Below are 26,743 nucleotides of genomic sequence, written 5' to 3' on the forward strand. Positions count from 1 at the left end.
TTGGGAGATAACAATTTCTTCATAAAGTAATATAAAGGGTCACTTTACTATTGTTATTCCCAATTGTGAATAAATATGAATATTAAAAGTGGAAAATAAAAATATAGTTTCTGGAAACTTTATGAGAGGATTATAAAAGGAGATTTGAGGAAGTCATTCGATATACTTCGGTTATTTATTGTCTCTTTGAGAAGCTTGAGAGATTTGGGTTTCATTTAGGAAAAATTGAGGATGGAAACCCTTGGAAATCAATGGATTCTTTACTCCACATTGAGAGGTGAATCCATCCAAGGTTCATCATTGAGGTATTTGCAAGTTTTGCATCATTTGGATTTTCAACCAATTAGGATTAGGTAGGGTTTGAAGTCTATATGTAGTTGAAGACATATTGCTTCATACTTGGGGTTTATTTGCCATATTTTCATTATAGCTAGAATGGCTAGGGTTTGTCACAAATATTGTGAGGGATTTTGATGATTTACTGATTGTTGGAGGCTTGCTACAATGCTAACTTGCCGGTTCAGATGCAAGAAGTGGGTGCACAAATGCACGAATATTTTTTTTGGGATTTTGGATGCATTTGGATGCATTTCTGTTTATCTATCTATATATAGAGAGAGGCAAAGAAATCCAAGAATTATACAAAAATAAATCATTCCATAGCATGATACTTCACCACTGATCAAGACTCTAAGATATTTCATATTTTATAATTCAACTTCAAACTTCACAACACAAATATACAAATTGAAATAAGTTCAATAATTAATTACTAAACTAGTAAAGTACTCATGTTCAAGATTCCAATGCAATTTGGATTACAAAAGCAAAACTTAGTTCACGATTCAATGTTGATTAATCAAGAGTGCCTAGGAAGCGCTTCCTGCGCACATCTGCAGGGCACCCAAAGAGCATCCGACTTTTGAACGCATCAACAGTGTCCAGTAAGGTAGCTACCATGGCATGAATAATGATGTGAATAGTGCTTGCAGCAGGTTTAGATTTGTTTGAGCATGGGCTTGATAGTATTTCATTGCTAAGTTGTGCTTCATTGATAGTATTTTTTTGGCTCGAAACCCTAATTTTTGGGGTCGGATTTTTTTTTTGGTTTTCAAATTCTTGGTGGGTTTTTCAAGATCTCAAATGGGTCTTCATCAAATTTTTGTGGATGCCTTGTTTTTCGTGCCTTGATTTTCGAGCCGGCAGATTTGAAATTCGACTTTAGATTCCTTTTGGGTTTTCCATCTACTCTTCTGGGTACTTGTCAGTTTTTCTGGGTCAGCCTCAACATTGCCTCGAACTTCATGCAAATGGCATCTTTGACTAATCTGATGTTGGAGGGCAATCTATGATTCAATGGCCGCAATTATAACCACTAGAAGTAGCGCATGCTAACTGTCTTCGAGTACCGTCGCCTGGATGAGCTTGTTCTAGGCACAAAGACTCGTCTGACCTCCGACCAAGTAGAACAAGACAAGTTTGATGATCAGCTACCATAGATTCCTTCCGACAAGTCAACTGTAGAAATCTGGAAATACCTGAAGGAGCCGCATACAACAACACAAGTTGTTGAGCTTCCTGATCAAGGCGAAGCTGCATTTTTCTCCTTCTGAATTTGTTTTTGTTTTTTTGGGTTTGTTGATTTTTTGCTCAAAAGTCATTTCATGTTGTCTATACTACACAAGGTTGCATGAGATTCTAGGTTTTATCGTTTTTTCCACAAAAATGAAGTTTTGTAATTGCAATTTGTCTTGAGTCATAGCACTCTTCTGGCAAAACTTCTTGGTTTCAGCATTCTGTAGATCCAGGGAGGGTCTCAGTTATTCCAAAATGTTTTGACATCCGTACGTTGACCATTAAGGGAGGGTGTTAAGATCATATCTTATACTTTCTATAATGGTCAACTACTTGTCTGTAGTCCATCTTTCAGTCTAGATAGGAATATTTCCTATCCTGTCTCTTTTGTCTTCAGTCCAGATAGGAATGTTTCCTCTCTTGTCTTCAGTTTTGTTTCTAATTTCGTCTTCAGTCTACGTTGTTTCTTTTAGAAACAATGTCCTTGTAATTCTTTATAAGGAACACATGTGTTCCTCTGTTAATCAATGAATCATCTGGAAATCCGTTAATCTACCAATTCTTGTAATCTTGTAACACCCTCATCTTTGTTTCAGTTCTGCCATAAAGTCAGATTCATATCGAGTTCATAATTAGAGTTGTAATCAGCATCTGTACTTTGTTGACTATATCAGACATTTGGGAAACCCTCATCTTTGTTTCTGTTCTGCCATAAAGTCAGATTTATATTGAGTTCATAATTAGAGTTGTAATCAGCATCGGTACTTTGTTGATTGGCATTTTATGCATCATAATATTGAAGGAAAAATCACTTATGTCATTGTATTGAAACTCATTGAATTAAAAAAGAATAATCTTGCTGTTCAGAACTATAATAGACTTCTGATTTTAATTCCAAACCATATTATTATTGATATTTGATATGTTGCATGTTTCTGTAATTGCTTCGTATCATGGCAAAAACATATGTGCATTGAAACAATGAATGCTCACAAAATACATACACTAAAACTCAGAAAATTGCATTAGCCATCAGAAAATCAGATTGCATACCACTTGTTTCACAATTTGTCAAACTGCCAAAACTGAAAAAGTCGAGCCAGAATAAGGCTAGCATATTATACAAACAGTGTACCAAGATGAGATTCAAATGGAGGGATAATCTAAAGAAACTTGTTCCTTACATGAGGTGGCACATGGTGTTGACTCTTATCTTGATGATGATAATGGAAGTGTGGTTCAAATGTTTGATTGCATATGTGATAGAGATGCATTTTGGCTACCTATGTTCCTAGAGTTTGATATTTTGATTATAAAGTTTTTCTTGATGACGGTGCAGCTTCTAATGATACACACTTACAAAATACATACACTACAACTAAAAAATTGCAATAGACATTACAAAATCAGATTGTATGCCACTTGTTTGACAAATTGTCAAAATACCAAAACTGAAAAATTCAGGGCAGAATAAGGGTGATATTATATGAACAGTGTGCCAAAATGAGATTGAAATGGAGGGACAATCTAAAGAAATTTATTCTTTACATGAGGTACCTAATGTTGCTGACTCTTAACTTGGTGATGATAATGAAGGTGCGGTTCAAATGTTTGACCCAAATACAGAATGCATTAGCACATATGATAGAGATACATGTTGGCTACCTATTGTCCTAGAGTTTGTTATTGTTGATTATAAAAGTTTTTTCTTTATGATTGTGCAGCTTATAAAGGTGCAGATGATAGTAATGTTTTTGACTTATTGAGTAGCAACACATTTTTTTGGAAAAAAGATCAGCTTCTTGCAATGCCAATCTGCAGTACAAGAGGATTTCCTTCCTTGCGTTGAGCAGGGTTGTACTTTATGCTCTTTTCCAGGTGAGTTGGACGTCTTTACTTTTTTCCTTGATTCACATGAGTTCAATAGATATGGCGAGGCTGTGAAATTGGATAGTGGATATTTGCTTCATCTACACATGGTGCTACTGATCTGGTTTCAATCTCACCTCGTGTGCATGATTAATGTATTATGGAATAGGTTCAACACCTAATAATTGTGGTAGCCATGAAGTAGTAGTATGAAGGTAGGACTAGCTTTCACTTCTTGGGAAATGTTAACAAGCTGTTGCTTTCGGGAACAAATTTTTAGTTTTTTCATTTGGATGATAAAAATGGTATTAGCTTGAGGAAAGTTAGCTTCTTCAATAAGATTATCTTTGGTAGAGCTAAGTGATTGCAATAGTTTGTTCATGGCCTTGTGACATGAATCTTTTTTCAGGTTTTACAGGAAATATGTTTGAGTTTATTTGCAGCCGTACCTTTTCTATGCTGATGGGTAAACTAGTTTTAATACATGCTACAAAAGTAATGGAAAATCATAACACAAAAGTAAATGCAACATAATGTTTCAGGAAACCAGATTGTCTATTCCATTAATGTTTCTTGCAATCACATCACAATACAACTCAATTAGGCACAAATATAATCTGATACAATATGACAATATCTTTTCTTGTTCATGACAATCATGTATATATTGCCTAAACGGTTGGGACTCAATTGTCGCGACATAATGCCTTTGGTAACTAACACTTCCTAACACACAATTATCTATTCTCAAAATATAATTTACCTGACAATATCGTCTTGCCCGAAAAGAGAGTCGTCTCTCAATGACACACAAAAAATAGAGATAATGTTTTCACTATATACTTAAGAGAAGACAAATTCAGATGAAGATGACGAGGGTTGAGGAAGCATCCTTGGAGCTGGCTAAGATGCTCAAGGGTTCAACTTTGCATGCAACTAGTACACTTGATGGGTTTGTACCTTCATATCCCCTTCTGCTTGCATCTGTGCCTCCACTGTCTCTTTCAACATCTACGCAATCTCCAATAACTCAGCCTCTTTTCCCTAACACTCCTTTTCAGCCTTAGTTAGTTGCGTCTCTAACATGCCCTTATCCTTGGTAGTTGCCTCCAACTAAGTCATGAGCGCTTTTTTCTCTCTCCCAATCCGATTGCAAGGTGGCTAGCCGAGTAGCCATCTCCTCCCAAGATCACTTTGTTGCTACCTTATCTGCCTCACTTTGCCTCCAAGCATAGTAGGTGTCCCTGTACACTTGTGCTATCTTGCGAGTAAGGCTCTCAACTCTTCTCTCAACCATCGACTCCTTAGCAGTCCACTCTTGCAATATTTCTTGAGTCTATGTTGCTGGCCATCCACATGCCTCAAAAAAGGTGTTGAAGGTTGTGGGACATCTGACTTGTATGAATAACAATACATGCTTCAACTCTTTGATAGCATCCTTTAATGCTCTAGTCTGTGCAGAGACCACAACCTGACAACCTCTAGCTACCAAATCCGCTAAATATGCCTCCACATCTTCGTTATGTTTGTCCTTCAGTGGCTCTATAGATGGATCCTCTTGTATCACTTGTACCACAATTTCCTCCATTTCTCCTGTATGACATCTTTCATTTGCTGCATCAAGTGCTGCAATAGAAGCCGCTACCTCCCCCTCTTGTACTAGCCAACTCCATGACCTCTGAAGGAGGTGCCTCTCTCATATGTGATTGAATAAAAGGCTCTCGTGAGATTGGTGTGATCTGAAATCATTGCATGAATCAGGTACTCACATGCCCCACCACCGAACGTCTCTTCCTAAGTACCATTCCTACATAACTCTCTCTTATAGGCTCAATCACACTCAAAACCATCCCTCACTAACAAATCCAACAATTCGCCATCTACTTTTACCATAGAATTTGACCCTACCACCTCTAATCTGACATGTGGCTTATTTGATTCCCTACCTTTTATCTCAGGAATCTCCATAACCTTGACCTCCCCAAGCATAGCTCTAGGTGGTGAAGACTAAGGCTCCGTGACTTTTCCAACAAGAACCACAACTATTGTCTAGGTTGTCTCAGGGACCATTATAGGGGCTCTCTTTGTCTCGGGTACCACCATGGGGGCTCTCTCTATTGTTACTATAGTCAGAGTCATATCAGTAGGTGCCCTCACCTATCCAAAAGAAGGGATATGAGTGGTCCTGGTAGTGAGGGTCAAATGTGTTAAAGTAGGCAAGAGAGGTCATGCAAATAATATCAGAGGCTCAGTGACTACCTCTACCTCATCCTCTCAGCCTACATGAGTGCAGTATCCCTCCTCTATGGCACTCTCATTGTCTGATGTGGCCTAGCGTCCACTATCTGTGTCTCCATGGTTGGATCCCAAGTCAACCTCTTGCTTGGACTGCTTCTGCCTTGCGACTTCCTTTTGTCCTCCAAGTGTGTCCAAGTGATGCCACCAGATGATAGGAGGCTCCTCTGGGGCCAATTGTCCTAGTTTGACCTCCAAAATTGTTAATTTTGTAACTTCGATATCATACTGATCTGATATGCATTCAATCCCTTAGGAAGTTAAGCCTATAAGTAATTGTCTTCTCCTTAATAGGTATCGGCATCTTCTTTAGGCAACATAGTTATGGTTGAACTAAATAATCTTTTGGTTAGTTAACACGTCTCCTTGTAAAGTTGCCGATTTTAAAGAGAACAATTCAAGGCCGACCTAGATTTGGACATGTCCCTTCTAGGGACATGCCCTTTGGTTGTGATATTTATATAAGGTATATTTGTGGATAAAGGACACACGAATAATATAAGGTCTGCTCCTTTAGCAATTCTGCCCTATATGAATTATTGCAGAGATAAAACATTTTCAGAATAGTATTTTTACTATTGGGAACACTTAATACAAGTCTAAATTATAGAAGATCATCTTCAGCAAGCAATACAAGGTATTATCTCAGTCTCATTTATAGCAGAATTTGCAGAAACTTTATATGGTATCAGAGCTTTGATAGTTTAACCTAGGCTTTGTAAATTGACAATCAGACTTTAAATATTTAGCAACATCCTTCTATCTTCAATGACAAGCACAATTAGACCCGAGGACAGGTTTGATGGGAAAGAACACTTTGTTGCTTGGAAATTCAGGATTATGATGATTCTTGGCGACAATGATGTGAAATAGTTTGTTGATTCAGCATCCAAGCAACCAGGTGTTGAACCTAATCAAACTATTTGGAGTAAAGGAAACAAGAAAGCATGCAAATCATATTAGATGGAGTGAAAAATGAAATAATACCTATGCTAATGAATCTTCAAACAACATTTAATATGATGAATGCATTATTAAATGCATATGAGGTTAACAATGCAACTAGAACCCTTGCACTAAAAAGGCAACTAAATTATATACAATGAAAGAAGGGAGAATCTATGAATTCTTACTTCCTAAGGGTGGCTAGTCTAAGAGACGAACTTGCGAATATAGGGACCATAATTGAAGACAAAGAACTAACACTTATGGCTATAGATGGGTTACTAGATTCATGGGAAACATTCTCACAAGAGTAAGTGCTGGAGACAATCTTTCAGATTTTAATAGACTTACAGGAGATTGCCTCCAAGAAGAATATAGGAAACTTAAGAAAGGAGGAAAATTGAAAACTAAAGATGAAGAACTTCATGTTCCCAACACAAATTTCTATAAAGGTAAGAAGAAGCACTTCAAGAAGAAGGGTAATCAAAGAAATGAAAAACCTAAGAAAGATTTATCCAAAATAAAATGCTTTAGATGTTAAAAATTTGGACACTATAGATTTAATTGCCCTGAGAATACAAAACATCAAGTAAACTGTACAAACGTTATTGAGATAGATGAAAATTATAATCCTAAGAAACGTGTATTGTATTTAGCACTATCAAATGAATTATCAAGCAAAGCTTGGGTAATTGATAATGGATCATCTTGACACGTTGCAGGATACAAAGAATTACTGGACACGTTGTAGGATACAAAGAAGTACTAGAATCAATATTAGAAGAAGTTGATGGCGAAGTTACCATAGGTGATAATTCTTGTCATTCAATCAAAGGAATTGGGAATTGCACCTTGAAATTGAAGTCGGGTATTTCTCTCCATCTTAAAAGAGTACTCTATCTACCAGGAATAAAGAGAAATCTAATCTCTGTTACAACACTTGAAGATGATGGACATAATGTTGCATTCATGGACGGTAAAGTTATGACCTAGTCAAAGAACTCTTCATTTAAGAAATCAAAGTTGACTGGTCAAAGAAAGGGATTCTTGTATGAATTAAATATAGAGCCTAGTTAACTTATTCAAGCCTTAATTCATGAAGCTGTTGATATACACGAAATATGGCACCGAAGGTGAGGACATGTAAATTTCAAAAGCTTATCAATTATGGAGAAGATGGTTACTAGTTTACTTAAGTTGAATAAAGATCATTCAAGCATATTCAAAGGATGCACACTGGTAAGAACACCAAAAGTCCATTTCATGATAGCACTAGAAAAACTAACAATATTTTGGATTTAGTCCACTCAGATTTATGTGGACCTATGTCTGTTCCTTCTCTTGGAGGATTCTGGTACTACATACTTTTTATAGACGACTTCTCTAGGAAAACTTGGATTTACTTCTTAAAATGTAAAGAATCAGAAGATATCCTTAAGAGAGTTAAAAAATTCAAAACCTTAATTGAAAAGTTATCAAGCCACAAAATTAAAACTCTTAGAATTGATATTGGAGGGGAATATACTTCAGATTTGTTTAAAGAGTTTTGTAAAGAAGCAAGAATTAAGAGGGAGTATATTGTTCCTTATAACCCACAACAAAACGGGATAGCAGAAAGGAAGAATAGAACAATTATAGAAGTAGCAAAAGCTATGATATTTGATCAAAATTTAAAATATTATCTTTGGGCAAAAGCCTCTTGTACTGCTGTCTATATTCAAAACAGAAGTCATCACTCCCACCTTAGAGATAAAACTCCTGAAGAAGTCTTTACTAAGGTTAAACCTAATATAAGTCATCTTAGGATATTTGGGTGCCCATTATAAATACATGTTTCAAAAGAAAAAAGAACTAAGTTAGAACCCTCTAGGAGGAAAGGCATTTTTGTCGAGTATAGTGAAACATCTAAAGCATATAGGATTTTCATAACTGGTTAGAAAAACATTGAACTTAGTAGAGATATAATATTTGAAGAAGATTTAGCATTCAAAAGAGCTGAAGATCCCTCTCCCTTACCTAGTTCTGAAGAAAATCACGAATCTGAGTTTTAGAGTGAGAACATTGAAGAAATTGAAGATGAAATTCAAAATCTTAATTTTGAGGAAACTCAAAATCCAAAGAAAAGACCACCTTGGGCCATTAAGGCTATAGAGGAAGCACAAGACTTCACTGCACCTTCTGGAACCTTAAGAGAAAACAAAAGACCCAACTATTTTTTAGTTATGTAGCAAACATTAGTGATTTATCTAAATCAGAACCAACCAATGTTTCAGACGCTATTAAACATACAACTTGACAAGATGCTATGATAGAAGAATACCAATCCATTATTAAGAATGACATTTGGGAAATTGTTCCAAGGCCTGAAGGAAAATATGTTGTTTCTTCTAAGTGGATATTTAAAATCAACCATGTTGCTGACAATAGCATTGAAAAAATATAAAGCCAAATTTGTAGCAAGAGGATTCTCTTAGAAGGAGGGAATTGATTATGAAGAAACCTTTGCTCCAGTTGCCAGATACACCTCTGTAAGAGCAGTCCTAGCTATTGCAGCATCGAAGGATGGAAAGTACATCAGATGGATGTGAAAACAACATTTCTAAATGGAAAGATTATAGAAGAGGTATATTTGGAACAACCTGAAGGATTAAAAATTCATAACCCTAAAGTCTTTGTTTTTAGGCTCAAGAAAGCTCTCTATATGACATAATGGTAAGGAATTTCAATATGCTTGGATCTATCATGAAAAAATGAATTCACAGAAAGCTTGATGGAACTCTGATTATCACAAGCACAAGTGATAAATCATATCATAGGTATAGTAAGATGACATAGTATCATGTGTTCAATGGTACCACATGCTTAGAAGATTCAGATAGATATAGAGTAACAATCTATGCTTATTCATCTTAATTGATGATGCTAGATATGTTATCTATCAATATGATTATCAAGTTAAGAGGGAGTGTTAATTCTGTAACTTCGATATCATACTGATCTGATTCCACCGATCATACAGATCTGAGAATGCATTCTATCCCTTAGGAAGTTAAGCCTATAAGTAATTTTCTTCTCCTTAATAGGTATCGACGTCTCCTTTAGGCAACATAGTTGAGGTTTAACTAAATCATCTTTTTGGTTAGTTTAATGTAATAACATGTCTCCTTGTAAAGTCGCTGATTTTAAAGAGAACAATTTAGGGCCGACCTAGATAGGGACATGTCCCTTCTATGGTGATGCCCTCTGGTTGTGATATTTATATAGGGTATATTAGTGGATAAAGGACACACGAATAATATAAGGTCTGCTCCTTTAGCAATTCTGCCCTATACGAATCATTGCAGAGATAAAACATTTTCAGAATAGTATTTATACTATTGGGAACACTTCATACAAGTCTAAATTATAGAAGATCATCTTCAGCAAGCAATACAAGGTATTATCTCAATTTGATTTATAGCAGAATTTGCAGAAACTTTATAAAAATGTCCAGAGAAATCTGTCCAAGTGTAGCGTCCAAAAACAATATGATCGCATAATGTGGTATGAGAATGTTTTGTGTTGTAGGGTCATAAGTTCATACATGTGTTCAAATAGTAGTCCTTTCCAGTCATACACCTTACCACCCATTAAGTTGTTCATAAGTGCTATATGTGGATAGTAAATATCCAAAGCATGACTTGATCTTGTGAGCATTCTCTTTACCACATCCATGAGGCATTGCCAGTGGCCTTCTCTCAAGAAGGATTTCTTCACCTTTTTCTTTTCAAAGACTTCCTAAGAGAATCTTATTTCGCTTGCGAGAGTTGTCCCTTCATACCAGTCGTATGTAATTTTTTTACCTCTGGAGTCATTTTCTTCATCTTCAAGTCAATCTTTAGTCCCTTTCCAAGTATACCGAACACCCTTTGTGAATTTAGCGGCTTGAATGAAATCTGTGCATCACAATCCAAGTAGGAGACAGTGCTGATTTTTGAGTACCTGTCATACATCTCGATCATTGCACCTAAGGGGCACTCAAAGTCCTTAATACAAAAAACAGGCATTTGAATGGCCCATTGTACCTATGTTCTCCTCAAACTGTCTTTGATAGGATTGTTCTTTGGCACCTCGTGTCACCATTTTCTGCACTCTAACCCATTTAGACCTTCAAATGGTATAGTTTGCGGTGTCACATAATCCTTGGAAAAATTGTGAGTGTCATTGCTACTTTTGGTCTTACGTTCTTCTTTCTTGTGTCAGTGAGCCCTGCAACTCAAACACTAGAGGTAGAACTTGTGCATTTTTTGTCTTTCTTCTACTTGAACCTTAGCCACTTGCTTGCAACATAGTTTTTCGACTATGCTTTCTTGTTGAATCCATAACCATTTCTTGCCTTGTTGTTTTGAAAAAATTGGCTAGGGCTTTGGTGTGTCCTTTATCTTTTGGTGTTTTCCCGACTTCCAAATTCACTTTGTCATACGACGTTACTTGCCTATGCTAGAGCTCAATGCTTTCGCGAGGGAATATTATTGTTGAGAGTGCTTCCTCTTTTCGACTTCTATGCTTCAGAATGGATAACTCCTATGCCTAAGTCCTTTCGTGTTGTAGGACATACCTTATTCTTCCTACTTGCTCCTAATAGTCTTGCCTTGTGCCCTTAGCAGAGATATATTTTCCTACAACCATTTCCTTACCAACATTGTGTGGTGCCCCTTCCTATGATGTGTCCAATATAATCTTTTTGTGTTTGTGTGATGTCGTGCAACTTCCAATCCTTCGATATTCTTTTGGTGTTGTTCTACATGGGATGTTGTCTTTACTCATGTTCGTTGTTTCATGTTGTGTATGCAATCTTGTTGTGAATGCGTTCTCTGTTCCAATTTTTTTATTATGTTGTGTTATTGGCTATGTGTGGGTCTTTCCCTTCCTTCCCAGCTGTTTGCAATCTTTCTTCCTTCCTACGACTGCTTGGATGGTGCTTTTTTGAGTGTTGTCGTGTAATTGCCTTAGCATGTAGTTCTTCTCATCACATGGCGAAACCCTTTCTCTTTGGACTTAAGTTCTCTTTTAAAGGCTTATGGTACTTGCTTAGTTGTAATATCCACTCAATAATAGCCATGTAGAGTTGTTGTTGTGTATATGGACCATACGGTACTTCTTGGATTATGTCCCTGAGGGGTATGATGGTTATAAGTTCCCCCGTGCATGTGTTGACTCCCTTCATACTGCATAGTGATTTTCCTTCATACTATATGACACATTATCTTAGAGGCCATCCAATGAAGCATTGCCACATGGTGTCTTTCACTACTATCATACGATAAGGTTATTCTCTACCTTCGGCTGCTCCACTTATCCGTACGGTAGTTATTTTCTCTTCGGACATTCGATGACTATTTCCCAGACTATGTGACAGATTCTTGTTACGACTTCGGCATCTTGGAGGGCGTATGGTGACTTCTCTCTCCTTCAAATGCCCTTTTCCAACCCATACCTTACGTCATACAATCTAATGACTTCCCTTCTAGTACCTTCTTTCTAGATCGTACGTTATTTCTCAATACCAATGTTTTATTTCTCTTTGACCATAAGACCCATCCTTTCTCAGGAGTCTGTATGGTATACTTATAGCTTCTACCAGCTCCTTGAGGGTCGTACGATAATATTTACTCATGGTATAGTAGTTTCCTTTTTTTCCATTTTTTATTTTATTTTAATTTTTTCTAAGTTATTTCGTCTATCCGGCATAAGCGGTTACCTCTTGGATTCTTGTGCCTCTAATGATAAATCTTCAACTTCAAACCATTAACTAGGTTTGCTATCTCTTTTCCATCTAGAGTCCACAACATAATGGCTCCATTGTCACCAACTTCACACACCTTGTAAGGCTCTAGCCATTTCACCTTAAACTTTCTTGGCATTATTTCATTGCATCCATTATACTTTAGCACTAACTGTCCAGGTGTGAATTTCATTAGCTTTAGATGTTTGTCATGCCAGACTTTTCGCCAAAGTTGTGGTATCTCTGTTGCCCATTTGCTGTAAGACATCATTCATCTAATTTGTTCAGATTATACAATCTTTCTCTCAAGCTTTCCATATCACCTAACTTATGCTCAATAGCAATCTTGAGACTAGGGACCATGAATTCCGTCGGTACGACAACTTCTTGTGTGTATATCAAATTGAACGGGTGTAGCCCGTAGTGACCTTGTAAGTAGTGTGATAGGCCCACAACATTGATGGCAACCACTCTTTGCAGTCCTCCACTCTACATGATTTGTATATCACCAACAACAAAATCTTGTTTGTGGCTTTCGTTTGGCCATTTTCTTCTGGGTAGTACAGACTAGAAAAAGAGTAAAGAATCTTGAATTCTTTGATGGGCAATTTGGTTGTGGTTGACAAAATGTTCCCCTCGATTACTTGTAATTTGGATGGATATACCGTATCTTGTGATTATTTGTTCATATATGCACCTTTTCGTACTCAAGGCTGAGTTATCTAGGAGGGCTCATGCTTCAACCCACTTTGTAAGGTATTTCATTGCTACGACAATATACTTGCACCTTCGTTCTCTTATTGCCTTGAGCGGCCCCACAAAATCCAGTCCTTATCTTTTAAACAAGTCCTGTGCATGAGAAGGGTTCAGATGCATGAAGTCTCTCTTCAAAGGCTTCCGTGCTCTTTCACATGTATTACAAATTACTACTGACTCTCGTGCATCATTGTAGACTGTTGGCCACTACAATTCAGCTAGTAACACCTTCCAAGCCATTATATCTAGCTCCATGTTTCCTACAGGACCTTCATGTGCTTCCCTTAGTACATTTAGGCCTTCCACCTCCATAACACATCGACAAAGGACTTGATCTGAACCCATCTTGTACAACACTCCATTAATCAGTTGGAATGTCTTGCTCCTTAGCACCATCTCCCTTCACTCACTTGGTTGCATCTTGCATGGAAACTTCTCGGTAGAGAGAAATTCCCCAATGCTTAGTGTACCAGGATAGCAGTATTGCAATCCGAAACAAGTGTGCATCAAAAAGTCATCATTTACTCCTAGTGGTTCTCCCAATTTGATTTTGGACAAATGATCTAGCTTGACATGGCTCTTTCGTAGGCGTATGACAAATTTGAATGTAAACTCCTATAATAGAAGTAGCCACCTACTCACACGTCCTTGAATGATAGGTTTATTCACTAGATACATCAGGGCCTGGTGATCCACATTGAAGACAAATGGTGTCGCCAATAGATATTTCTTAACTTTTGTACGATGTACACTATCCCTAGAGCTTCCCTTCTACCGTACTGTAGTTCTTGGCCTTTAACAGAAGCCGACTTGCAAAATAAATAGGATGATCTAGTCTATGGTCACATATCTATGCTAAGGTTGCCCAAATTGCAAAGTTGAATACATCTACGTGCACATGGAACTCCTATACCAGTTTGGGTACGCGAGGATAAGTGCTCCCCCTAGCCTCAACTTGAGCTCTTTGAATGCTTCCCCCTATTTTGTTCCCCACATGTATGGCTATCCCTTCCTAGTTAACCTGTGTAGTGGGTAGGAGACTTGGGCAAAGTTTCTGATGAATCTCCTATAGTATCCAATGTGTCCTAAGAACGACTTCACCCCAGTCACATAGAAGGAGGTTCCATCTCTAGTATTACCTTGTTTGGGTTTGTCTTCATTCCAACTTTGCATTCTATGTGCTCTAAAAATTTCTCTTGCAACACCATGAATTTGCACTTTTTAGGATTAAGTGCTAATCGAGCCTGTCGGCATCTCTCCATACATTCTCCAAGGGCTACTAGGTGCTTGTCTTTGGCATTGAAGATGGACCAATCATCAAGAAAAGCTTTGAATTTCCCCACAGACATCTTGTCGAAGATGTGTAGGATGATCCTTTGGAACTGTGCCAGAGCATTACAGAGTTCAAAGGACATTCTATTATATGAGTATAACTCGTCTTCCACCATGAAAGTTGTTTTAATCTTATCCTCCATGATGGATATCTGGTTGTTGCCAAAAAATCCATCCATCAATGAATAAATTTCATGTCCTACAACCTCCTCTAAAATGCTATTCATGAATGGTATTGGAAACAAATACTTGATAATGTTTGTGTTCAAACAGCGGAAGTCTATGCATATTCTGATTTGATTGGCATCTTTTTCAATGCAATTACTATAGGAGACACCCATTCACTTGTCTATACTAGGAATATGATGCCTACATCCAACATTTTGCATACTCTTGCTGCGTAGTTTTTATTCATCCTATACAGATGTTGCCCCTTGTACCAATGCGATATGGTGGATGCACAGTTCAGGTGGAACCCCCTTCAAATCCTTGTAATTCATGACAGATACATCTTTATACTCCATAAAATATTTGAATGCGGTTGTCTTCAGTATGGGATTCCAGTCATCACCCACAAAGATATTCTTTGGATTGGTTTTGTCTTCGAGGTTCATTACCTTCATTGAAGGCTCTTCATATTTTATGAGTTTCTCATTGTCAAATTAGTGTGTAGGTGCTTACATTATATTCATCTCCCCTTCTTTGTATTTGACATACTCTAAAGAAAACGAAGGCTTTTCTTCCCCTTCGTCCACCTACAACATATTGCAATGGAATAGTTCATAGTCTTCCATCTCACAATGGAAGAATCCTTTCAGTGAATCCAAATCATTTTCCGAACACCCTTCTATTTCCAAGACTCGCTCTTCATTTGGTTCCATTTGTTGTTTGCCTTCATCAATTTTCTCTTCTACCTCAGAATCACATAGTGCAAGATCTTCACTCATTGTTTGCATATGGAGATCGATTGTAAATTTTTTACCACCTCCCTCCATTGAAAGAGTATTCTTCTTGCAGTCGTGATTCACCTTGGCCTACACCAACCATCCCCTTCCAAGAAGAGTCATACCCTTTCTACTTTACTGGTATCACTATGAAATCCAACACTTTGATTATGTGGTACAATTATCAATTTTTTGTGTATCCCAGGCTTCAAGCCCTCGATGAACCACCAATGGAGCGATGTGGAAAATAGCAAGAAAATAAATGCCTTGAGGGAGAGTATGGAGAAACTAAAGCTTCATCAGTAGATGTTGGCGGAGAGCTTGTCGAATCCTGAGACGGTTGAGAGAGCCGTGTGTACATGGTTTCCGCCTTTAGAAGGATGATGGGAAGGAGGCTTGAATTTTCTCCAACAAGTGTCCATGATGTAGATGTACCTATATATAGTACGAGACTTACTAGTCCTATTTGCAATGTTGATGATGAACTTGTTTCACAGGGACATGTGGTTGTGTCAGTGGCAACAAAAGATAGCAACACTGAGCTTGAATAGGTTGAGGCTCCTAGAGCTATTGCTGCAGTTAGTGCAAAGATAACTGATGCAGTTGTTACTACTAATACTTCTCGCCCTCTCAAGGAGGGGATTATTATTGGAGACTTGTATGTGAGTTGTCATAGTGTTGATCTAGTTTAGGAGGCAGCTGCTTCCTTAGGTGGGATCGAGGCATGTATGGAGTCACCCAATTGTGATGTTGGTGATTTGGGTGTTACAGTAGAGTCTGTAGATGTTGGTTCTTTTGATTCACAACCTAATGTTGAGTCATGTGTACAGAGTCAAGTGTCAATAGCTGAGGCTTTATTAGGAGATGTGGATGCATGTAGTATGGACACATTTGATGATCCATTTGATGATGCTATGAGATGCACAAGGTATGGTACCCCTTGCCAAACATTATGTGATGACTTCGAGGAGGTTTTGGATGGGTTCTAGGATTGATGTTTACAGGATCTTACTATTGAGGTGGACGTTGAGACATGCAAGGAGATAGATACTGCAAGGGCTTCTATTTCTTTGTATGAGGAGTTGGTTGAGGTATCGAGTAGTTGTGCCTCAATTGTAGATGTGTGCAAGGTCGATAGCACACATGCAATGAGTGATCCTGTGGTCGACAGATCTGATTCGGTTTCTTATTATAGTGCAGTTGGTGAGACAGAGAGTTTGCATAGGAGGCAAGGGTTATAGAGGCATCATGTGGCTAGTCAGCTAATGGTGAGTGATAGTGATATCACTTCATCTTTTGCGCATTATGATGGGATTTGTCATATGTTAGCTACATTTCGCAGGAGTGCTCCTATGTTAGATGAGCATGGTGATAGTAGTATTTCCCTGGTAGAGGTTCATGTGTTTCAAGAGGCTGTCAGGATCTTGAAGCATAGTTATTCTCAGTTAGTTGTTGATAGGGATTACCTTCTGGAGTGGGGTAGCACCTGTTATGAGACGTTGTTAGGGAAAGAGGAGGAGGTGGCTGAGCTCACCCAAGAGCTTGAGGTGGCTGTGGACACACTTAAGTGTTCTTTGTTGGCGCTTTAAGAGTCACATTCATAGTTGGATAAGGTTACCATGGAGTTAGAGCAGGTATAGTCGACACTAACCCTAGAACTTGTTCGACTTCATATTATGGTGGTTGGTGGTGAGTTTGCTTCCATGGTTGGGGATGAGGGACGTGATGATGCGACAAACACATTCATCCAAGATATGGGTGCATTAGGTATGGATGAGGTAAGAGTATCAGTGGAGTTGAGCTCTCATGATAATTTGCTTCCTTCTACTAGAAGCGGATCTATTTCTTCATCTCATACAACTGATAGCATCAGACAGTTGTCGATGCCACATTTTTAGAGGGATCAATAGTGGATCGGAGGGGAGCAAGTTGATGCTTCCACATATAATTTCTACTACACAGAGTCTTTCATGGAGTATCTTTTGGAAAGTTCGAATGTGCAAGAGGATTCATACAAAGTGTTTGAGAGTACTCTCATCCGAGGCTCTCATGCTATTCAGAGGTTGGTGGAAAGATTGTAGAGACCTTGTTTACTATGCTTCCCCACATGGATTTCGTGGTTGGATTTGCTGTGAGGATTGACCAGGATCCCGACTGACTGGTAGTTCAGAGTCAGAGATTGGAGCCGTCTCCTAATTTACAATTTGATGCTGATGAGCCCTTGATAGAGATTGACAACTTTTATTGGCATTACACTGTAAAGAGTGCTCATCACTTTTATTTTGACCCACAGGTAGAGGATTTGGTTTCACGTCAGTGTGGGTTGGCTCCAATTTCATACCATCCATTCTGGTATGGGTTAGCACCATCTTTTGCATATGGGATTGATAGCTACAAGTTAGACTACTTGCAGTTTCTACACACCCAAGACAGTTTGGCACAAGTTGGAGTTGGTGGTAGTGTTTTAGGTACCTATGGTTGTTACCATCTCCACAGTGCAGTTGGGTATGAGTGTCAGTTTGATGGGGACTTAGGTGTGGGCAAAGTTGGTATTTAAGTTGGGTTGAGTTTCTATAAGTTGTTTCCTTCATTAGTGCCTAGGGTCAGTTTTTAGATGATTCTGATGGCGATGTCTATTATTTGGGTTTTGGTGCTACAGTAGTTGCTTGTACACAATAGGGATAGTACATAGTTTTACCTTTGCGATCTAGGTGGACTGTGATGTTCATTTTGCTCCGGGATTGCTTAGGGACAAGCAGTCTTAGAGGGAGGATTGTAATGTCCCCATTTTTAGCATGGTCCTACAGTTGACTTGGTTAGTTCACCATCATGACCCTCGTGAGTTGATAGTGGGATTTGAGGGTCTCAGTTGTGGGGTATAGGCTTTTCAGGAGCTTATGGTGTGTTTTGGCTCCATTTGAGGGACTTACTATTTATAGTAAGTCAAGTCAAACGGTTGGTTCCAATGAGCTTTGTTGAGTTAGAGGAGTTGTGTGATGCTTTTAGTTTTTATTTTGGGCTCCAAGAATCTTGGAGAGAGCGTCTATTTATAGTAAGTCACCCCGTCAGGGTCATTCATCCTCTTTCATCATCAAGATCACTTTGGTGTTGTCAGATTTCGATTCTAATGCTTCTTCAATTGTTTTCACAAGACGGTTGAATTATTATTAATATTCATCTAAATATGTTGAGGTTGCCATTTTTGTTGGTGTTATTGGTTGGTCACCTCAGTGTCATAGCTCCTCGGAACCGGGACAAAAAGTTTTAAATTGTGAGAACAAGAAACAGTGGCCTTGCATGTCAAAATATTAAGTTATGGTGGAAAAGGTCATTTTTGGAGCCAAACGCAATTAATAAATTATATTAATGACACTTTATTATATTTGAATGTTTTGTAGAGGAAGCTTCCTAAGTTGAGTTTTTTTGGGAAACTGGTGCTATTTGGAGATTATAAATATAAGGACATCTGATGAGAAAAGCATCCGATCATTTGAGTATTATTTTTCTTTTGTTGTCTTTGTGACACTTCTAAAGTTCTGAAACTTTGTGCCCTTGTTGAAGTATAAGGGATTTGATTCCGAGTTATGTAACTAATCCATAGCTGAGGTATTATGGATTAAAGTTATGAGAATTGCTGAGTCTGAATTGTGGAGTCTTCCTACTGTATTGATTATTGCCGGGAGGTGTTACTGAAGGAGATATAATCACATTTTGATATAGTTTTTGGGAGTTTGATTTGGTGTTGCTGCTACATTCCAAGGCAGCAATTTGTCATGTACAGGGGTGCGTTTATTTTAGAGAGGCTGTGATACAATTCTAAGGGCCTATGTTGCAATTTCTAAGGTCTACAGGTGATATTAAAGCCCTGTGATTAGATTTCTTGAGCCTGCAATTTATTGCAGAACGCTGTTGAATGCTTGGCAGACAACAATAAGGGCCTACAATGGTTAATTAAGGACCTGCGATCAGTTAGTTGGGTGTGCATTTCATATCTGGGTATCAAATCTCTAATTTTCAAGGGCTGTGGCTGGTAACCATTACCATTGCAACTATGTAAGGAGCGATTTCATTTCCAAGTTCTTGTAATTTTTTGATATATTGATTGTTGGTGAATTTGATGTTGTAAATGCAACTATGTTTTAGTAATTTGTTGGCCTATCGCCAATCTGAAATAGAATTCTGATTCAAGTTAACAAGTGAGGAATCATAGTGCATTATAATTCCTTTCTTGGAATATATTTGTTTTCATATATACATTATTAGGGAAAAAATAATTAAAACAAATACATTCTAATCATCATAGTTGGCTGCTTGACAAGTGTTTGATGTAATGTCAAACCATTAAATTGTAAAGAAAGAATTAGTGTTTGTTTGAGCTATAACTACCAGGGGTTATTACAAACCAACACTTCCCAACACACAATTTGCTTTTTCTGAAATATAATTTACCCGACAACACCTTCATGTCACTAATTGAAGTTTGTTGTCTTGTACATAATTCCTTGGTTTTCCTTGTATGCATTTTGTTCTTTCTTTTTTGTTGTGTTTTGACTTGTATGCATCATGATGTTTTTGTAGTGATCAACCTTGTTTGTCATGATGAGGTATTGTCCTAGTCTATTGTGTGTGTATTTTTCTTCTTTTTAGGTCTATGTCTTGGAGGTTATTTTGGAACCTCATTGTCACATTGGGACATAAGTCCTTGAACAAGGGCCATTGTTGGAACATTCTATTTTTTTTGGGACAAAATCCATAGGGTTTTTGTCTTTTAGGTTAGGGTTTTCCTTTATAACCTTTTTTCTAAAATCCAAGTCCTTATGAATAATGGTCCTTTGTGTGTATCTCTAATATATTATTCTATTACTACACAATTCTTTCTTGATTCTAATTAGTTGTCCAAGTTTCTTTTACTTAAGTTTACTGTTCGATCCTCTGTAATTACATGGTCTTATTAGCCCCTCATTTTTACTTGCTGATGTTTCTCATGCATGTATTATCCTTGGGTTTTGAATCTTGATTGCATTATAAGTCTCCACTAGTGTTCCATGTGTTGTTTTCTTATTATTCAGCAACATTTGTCAAAACCATGAATAAGAGTAGAACAAGGTTTGATTGATGAAATATTCCCATTTATCATGTATAACAAGTCAATGCTATAAATGTTATGTCATGAGCCATTATCAATTAAAGTTCTTTGAATAAGGCTCCATTAATAAGGATAACCATGAAAGAATCTTGTTGATCTTGGATCTCTTTGGGAGGCAACACATTTTGAGAAAACACAATCTGAGCTTTATTATTAGATGCATTCATGCATTCATAGATGGAAATTATGTTGTCTTACCTGGGGGGTGGAAAGACCGCATCTCTTAAGGCTTGTTTTAATGCTTCATTATATGTAGGTGAAGTTTGAAGAAGCTCCCAAAGAGATATCTTGGAAGGAGTAGCACAAAGTTGTTCTACTTAATCATGCTATTTTCAAAACTTTTGAGGGAGACATGGTACAAAGGAAGAACTCGTTGAGAAGGACGAAGTGGAGGAGTAACTAAACTTGTAGATTTTCTATTGTTTCTCGTGTTATAAGTGCGAGCAATCCCATAGTAGTTAGGTTGTTAAGAACCTTTTACCAAGTGATTGGCTTATTTTGAGGTAGAGAATTATCTTGAGGAAGATGGACAACCACTTCAGAACTTTCACTACCCAAGATATTGACAACTTTAACTTGATAAAGCTCTTGGTTTTTCATGAATTCATTACTAGAAAGGAGAGCATCAAGGGAATCAATAATAATATTATCCTCCTCTTTCAAGGCATCCTCATGAATATGCCAATTTTTATAATGGAGACTAAGGACATCGATTAATGCCTCATCTCTAAAAGGGATTTCAAATGAAGGTAAGGTGATGTTAAGAAAAGTGATGTCCTCTTGCTCTAAAATGTCCTCATAAAGTGGGTATGTCACAGGAGAAGGATCATCGCTCATTAAGTCCTCATTGGTAGAGGGGAAATCATTAAGATGAATAGAATGTAGAGTGTCCTTAAAGGGATGAACATCATTATCCTTCACCAGGGTATCCTCATGGGGGAGATGCTTTTTAAGAGAATAATTGACATTTTATTGTAAAGGCTCATCTCAAATAGGGAGATCATTAAGAAAAGAATTGTTGTCTTTCCTTAATATGTCCTCATGAGAAGGAGGGTCCCCAAGAGAACAAAATGAGTTTAACCTATAGAAAATATTTATGATAACATCTGCAAAATGAATGAAATGATGTGCTTGTTTTTTCAATGCAAGTACATAAACAAAAAATGAAAGGATCTAAATGGCATGCAATTATAGTAATTAATGCATGAAATGAAATATTTTTGTATTTTTAATTGTTTTGAAACATGCTTTCAAAAATGCAATGGATCAATGAAAAAGTTTAAATGAGAGTAATTATATGTAGATGGCTGAAAATGCAACAATATAATACATTAAAAGAATACTTTGAGCAAAAATATGATGTAAATATTGATTAATGTAATGGGTACAGAGAAGATATATTTACCAAGTCAAAAGTGGAAATGTCATGCAAGCAGGATATAACCACCAAAATCAAAAGGGAGAAAATGTTATAAGTCAGCTTCACCAAAATAAACATGTAAACTAATATTTCCCAATTCATGACATACATTGGAATAATAAACCATCACAAAGTAAATCTAATCAACACAACCAAAGGAGGAAGAGTGCTAATACAAGATCGATGCTTTTAGGGTTTTTATTCCTTTGTTGCTTTGCTTTGGAAATGTAGTGCTAATAACAAGTGTGATCTAATAAAGTAAGTGGATTACAAAGAAAAAGGGATAAGAACAAGTACAACTAGAAAGAAGATGGGGAAAATTGTACTTTGAATATGACTTTCCCAATGTTTAGTCCTAGGATCGACTATAATTACAAATCCGACAAGTAGGGACTTGTAGCTCTCTATCCTTAAAATTTCATTGAAAATTGGGAGGGAGCAGTCGAAACTCAACTTATAGTTGCCAATTTTTGTTGAAATTTCTAGGTTTTCTCCAATTGTTCTTGTATTGACTAGAAAAGATTTGATAACTACAAAATTTGTTTCAACACACAAAAAAAAGGGAAAAGGTTGGGACAAGGGGTTTTCCTTGGCCAAACCTTTGTTTAGGATTCAACCTTGAAATTGAATTGAAATTGCACAAGGAAAGATGAAATAGTAGAGCTAGATCTAAAACATAAATCACCTTATACCTTGAGATGCAAAGCTTCTTTGGATGTGATCACAAATATTGATCCAATAGATTGAACTTCACAAAAATATAATAGGAAATCATGAAACCAAAGCCCTAAATGATGAATGTTGTCATTTGTCATAGTACTTGATGAAGAAGGTTTGAATACTTGGATGCTTGATTGAAGAAGGGATCTTGAATTCCAGTGTTGCTTGATTCCTCATGAATGTTTTAAATCTTGATATGGAATGCTTGCACTTGATAATGGATGCTTGAGGCTAGCAAGTGATATCAAAATGACGAGAGATAGGGTTTTTCTCTAAATCAATCATTTTGGGTAGTTAAATTTGAGTAGGCCGACCACAGAAGAAACTCTTGTGCCAAAACCCCAACACTGACTTCCAAGTGAAATTTGGGCCCAAAATCCAAGGGACGGGTTGAGTTTGGCAACCCGTCCCTCGGAGAATGGGCTAAATTTGGCTTGGGTCTTTGGAAAATAGGGTAGAAGCAAGAAAAGAGGAATCAAGTCATTTTGAGGTCAAAGCAGATCACAAATGCCGATAATAAGTGGATAGGTCTTAGGTGTGGAAATACCTTATTTGATTAGAGGGAAAATAGAGGAGCACACTTAGAAATAAGTTCCAACCACAAGTTTTAAGAAAATTGAGTCAATATAGGACTTGTAATGTAACTTGGATGTCCAATAATTACTAGGGGAACGTGGCATCAATGTGGCAACCTATGCATACTAAAATGGCGCTAAAATGAGTCCCTAATTAAGGGTGCTTACTTTTTAGGATGCTATAGGGACATAAGTCCTCAAACAAGGGTCATTAGGGAATATTCTAGTTTTCCTTTTTTACAAAATCCTTTACGTTTTAGTCTTTTTGGTAAGGGTTTTCCATTGTACCCTTTTTCTAAAATCCTAGTCCTTATGATCTATGGTCTTTTTTTTGTATTGCTAATATATTATTATACTACTACATAATTCTTTGTTAATTCTAATTAGTTATCCAAGTTTCTTTCACTTAAGTTTAGTACTCGATCTCGTAATCTTACATGGCCTTATTGGCCTCTATCTTTTACTTACAAATGTTTTCTCATGCAAGTATTATCCTTTAGTTTCCAATTTTGATCGCACTATAACTTTAGGTCCCCACTAGTGTTCCATGTGTTGATTTCCTATTATTGCAGAGATAAAACATTTTCATAATAGTTTTATACTATTGGGAACACTTCATACAAGTCTGAATTATAGAAGATCATCTTCAGCAAGCAATACAAGGTATTATCTCAGTTTGATTTATAGCAGAATTTGCAGAAACTTTACACAAATGTCCAGGGAAATCTGTTTAAGTGTAGCATCCAGAAACAATTTGATCGCATAATGTGGTATGTAGAACGTCTTGTGTTGTAGGGTCATAAGTTCATACATGTGTTCAAATAGTAGTCCTTTCCAATCATACACCTTACCACCCATTAAGTTGTTCATAAGTGCTATATGTGGATAGGAAATATCCAAAGCATGGCTTGATCTCGTGAGCATTCTCTTTACCACATCCATGAGGCATTGTGAGTGGCCTTCTCTCAAGAATGATTTCTTCACCCTTTTCTTTTCAAAGACTTCCTAAGAGAATCTTATTTCACTTGCGAAAGTTGTCCCTTCATACCAGTCGTATGTAATTTTTTTAACCTCCGCAGTCATTTTCTTCATCTTCAAGTCAATCTTTAGTCCCTTTCCAAGTATACCAAACACCCTTTGTGAATTTAGCGGCTTGAATGAAATCTGTGCGTCACAATCCAAGTAGGAGACAATGCTGATTTTTGAGTACGTGTCATACATCTCGATCATTGCACGTAAGGGGCACTCAAAGTCCTTAATACAAAAAACAAGCATTTGAATGGCCCACTGTACCTATGTTCTCCTCAAACTGTCTTTGATAGGATTGTTCTTTGGCGCCTCATGTCACCATTTTTTGCACTCTAACCCATTTAGACCTTTAAATGGTATAGTTCGCAGTGTCACATAATCCTTGGAAAAATTGTGAGTGTCATTGCTACTTTTGGTCTTACGTTCTTCTTTCTTGTGTCAGTGGGCCCTGCAACTCAAACACCAGAAGGTAGAACTTGTGCATTTTTTGTCTTTCTTCTACTTGAACCTAAGCCACTTGCTTGCAACATAGTTTTCCAACTATGCTTTCTTGTTGAATCCACTTTTGCGTGTCCTTTATCTTTTGGTGTTTTCCCGACTTCCAAATTCACTTTGTCATACGACGTTACTTGCCTATGCTAGAGCTCAATGCTTTCACGAGGGAATATTATTGTTGAGAGTGCTTCCTCTTTTTGATTTCTATGCTTCAGAATGGATAACTCCTATGCCTAAGTCCTTTCGTGTTGTAGGACATACCTTATTCTTCCTACTTGCTTCTAATAGTCTTGCCTTCTGGCCTTAGCAAAGATATATTTTCCTACAACCATTTCCTTACCAACATTGTGTTGTGCCCCCTTCCTATGATTTGTCCAATATAATCTTTTTGTGTTTGTGTGATGTTGTGCATCTTCCAATCCTTCAATATTCTTTTGGTGTTGTTCTACATGGGATGTTGTCTTTACTCATGTTCGTTGCTGCATGTTGTGTATGGAATCTTGTTGTGAATGTGTTCTTCGTTCCAATTTTTTTATTATGTTGCGTTATTGGCTATGTGTGGGTCTTTCCCTTCCTTCCCAACTGTTCGTAACCTTTCTTCTTGCCTACGACTGCTTGGATGGTGCTTCTTTGAGTGTTGCCTCTTTTTAGGGCTTCAATTACCATTAGATCATTTAGGGCATCAAATACCATTGTATCAATTTGGGTGTCCGATACCACTGAACCAATTAGGGCTTTAGATACCATTGTATCATTTAGGGCTTTAGATACCACTGTATCATTTAGGGCTCCGGATACCACTGAATCCATTAGGGCTTCAGATACCACTGTATCATTTCTTTCCTTCTGATTGCTTAACTATGGCAATAACTCAAGATTAGAAGATATGCTCATATTTATTATTCATATAAATGGAAGATTGATATAACAATCCATCAGATAAATCTCTCTCACAACTAAATGTAAAATAACTGTAATGATGATATAACTCAATTAATCTTACCTTCGTCTTGCATATACATCATAAAAGTAAAAATACCTATTTCCGCCAAACAATTGATTGTATAGCTTATCTTTATCTGTTGTACGTCCGACAACTTGGAAGAGGTGAAACATTGTCAGGGCTTAACCATCCAACCTCGGACCTTAACTTATTCTCCACACAATCTCCAATGAGAAAGGCCCTCCCTACCCGGAATTGGACTTGGAACATTTGTCATCTATTGAGCATCTTGGTATCTAAACACACCATTCGACTTGATAGCAGGAGGGTAAACATGTTCATGCATGAGCTTTTAAATGATTCCTTTTAAAAATGATAAATATTGTTATGTTATAACTAATATTGTTTATGTTATTGTGGATTCCTTTCTCTCACCTCATCACCCATTTCCTTGGCTACACAGTTGGGTGAGTCCCAGGTGTTTGGAATTCTCAGAACAACCGGTTCTTTCTGTTGATTCTCAACTGTTTCATAATTAACATATATTCCAACTTATCACAATCTGTGATTACATGATTATGTTTTTTAAAGATTTTAGAATTGATTGTTTAATTCTAATATCCATTGACATAATGATTTATGGATCCATACTATGGATTACTTGGTTATCACTTGCCATGATCTAATCTATTTTAAAAGAGAATTAATTCTGTAATATCAACCAGATATCAAACACAATGGTATCATGCTCATTTATGGCATGATAAAATTATTGAGTAAACCCAATCAAGTAGCCAAGTCAACTAAATTATTATTTGCAAGGATTGTATTACAAGTAACAAATGATTATGATGTTAACAATTCATAATCGAAAAGGCACTATCGAAGATTCAAAATTAATATTATGAAAGGACATATCTCATCCTTATACCAAT

General features: G+C 37.1%; 1 long non-coding RNA gene across 2 annotated transcripts in view; it reads left to right on the forward strand.

Annotated features, from left to right (window-relative positions):
• Window positions 1-26,743, forward strand: part of LOC149568459 (uncharacterized) — an 80,183-nt gene that overhangs the window by 26,094 nt on the left and 27,346 nt on the right. For both annotated transcript variants that reach the window (XR_016361683.1, XR_016361684.1), the window contains exon 3: window positions 3,300-3,453. This is a non-coding gene — a long non-coding RNA (uncharacterized LOC149568459). The remainder of the gene's footprint in view (window positions 1-3,299; window positions 3,454-26,743) is intronic.

The sequence above is a fragment of the Cupressus sempervirens genome, chromosome 3, assembly GCF_028749045.1.
Source record: "Cupressus sempervirens isolate cs-2001-9-10 chromosome 3, ASM2874904v1, whole genome shotgun sequence".
Classification (NCBI taxonomy): domain Eukaryota; kingdom Viridiplantae; phylum Streptophyta; class Pinopsida; order Cupressales; family Cupressaceae; genus Cupressus; species Cupressus sempervirens.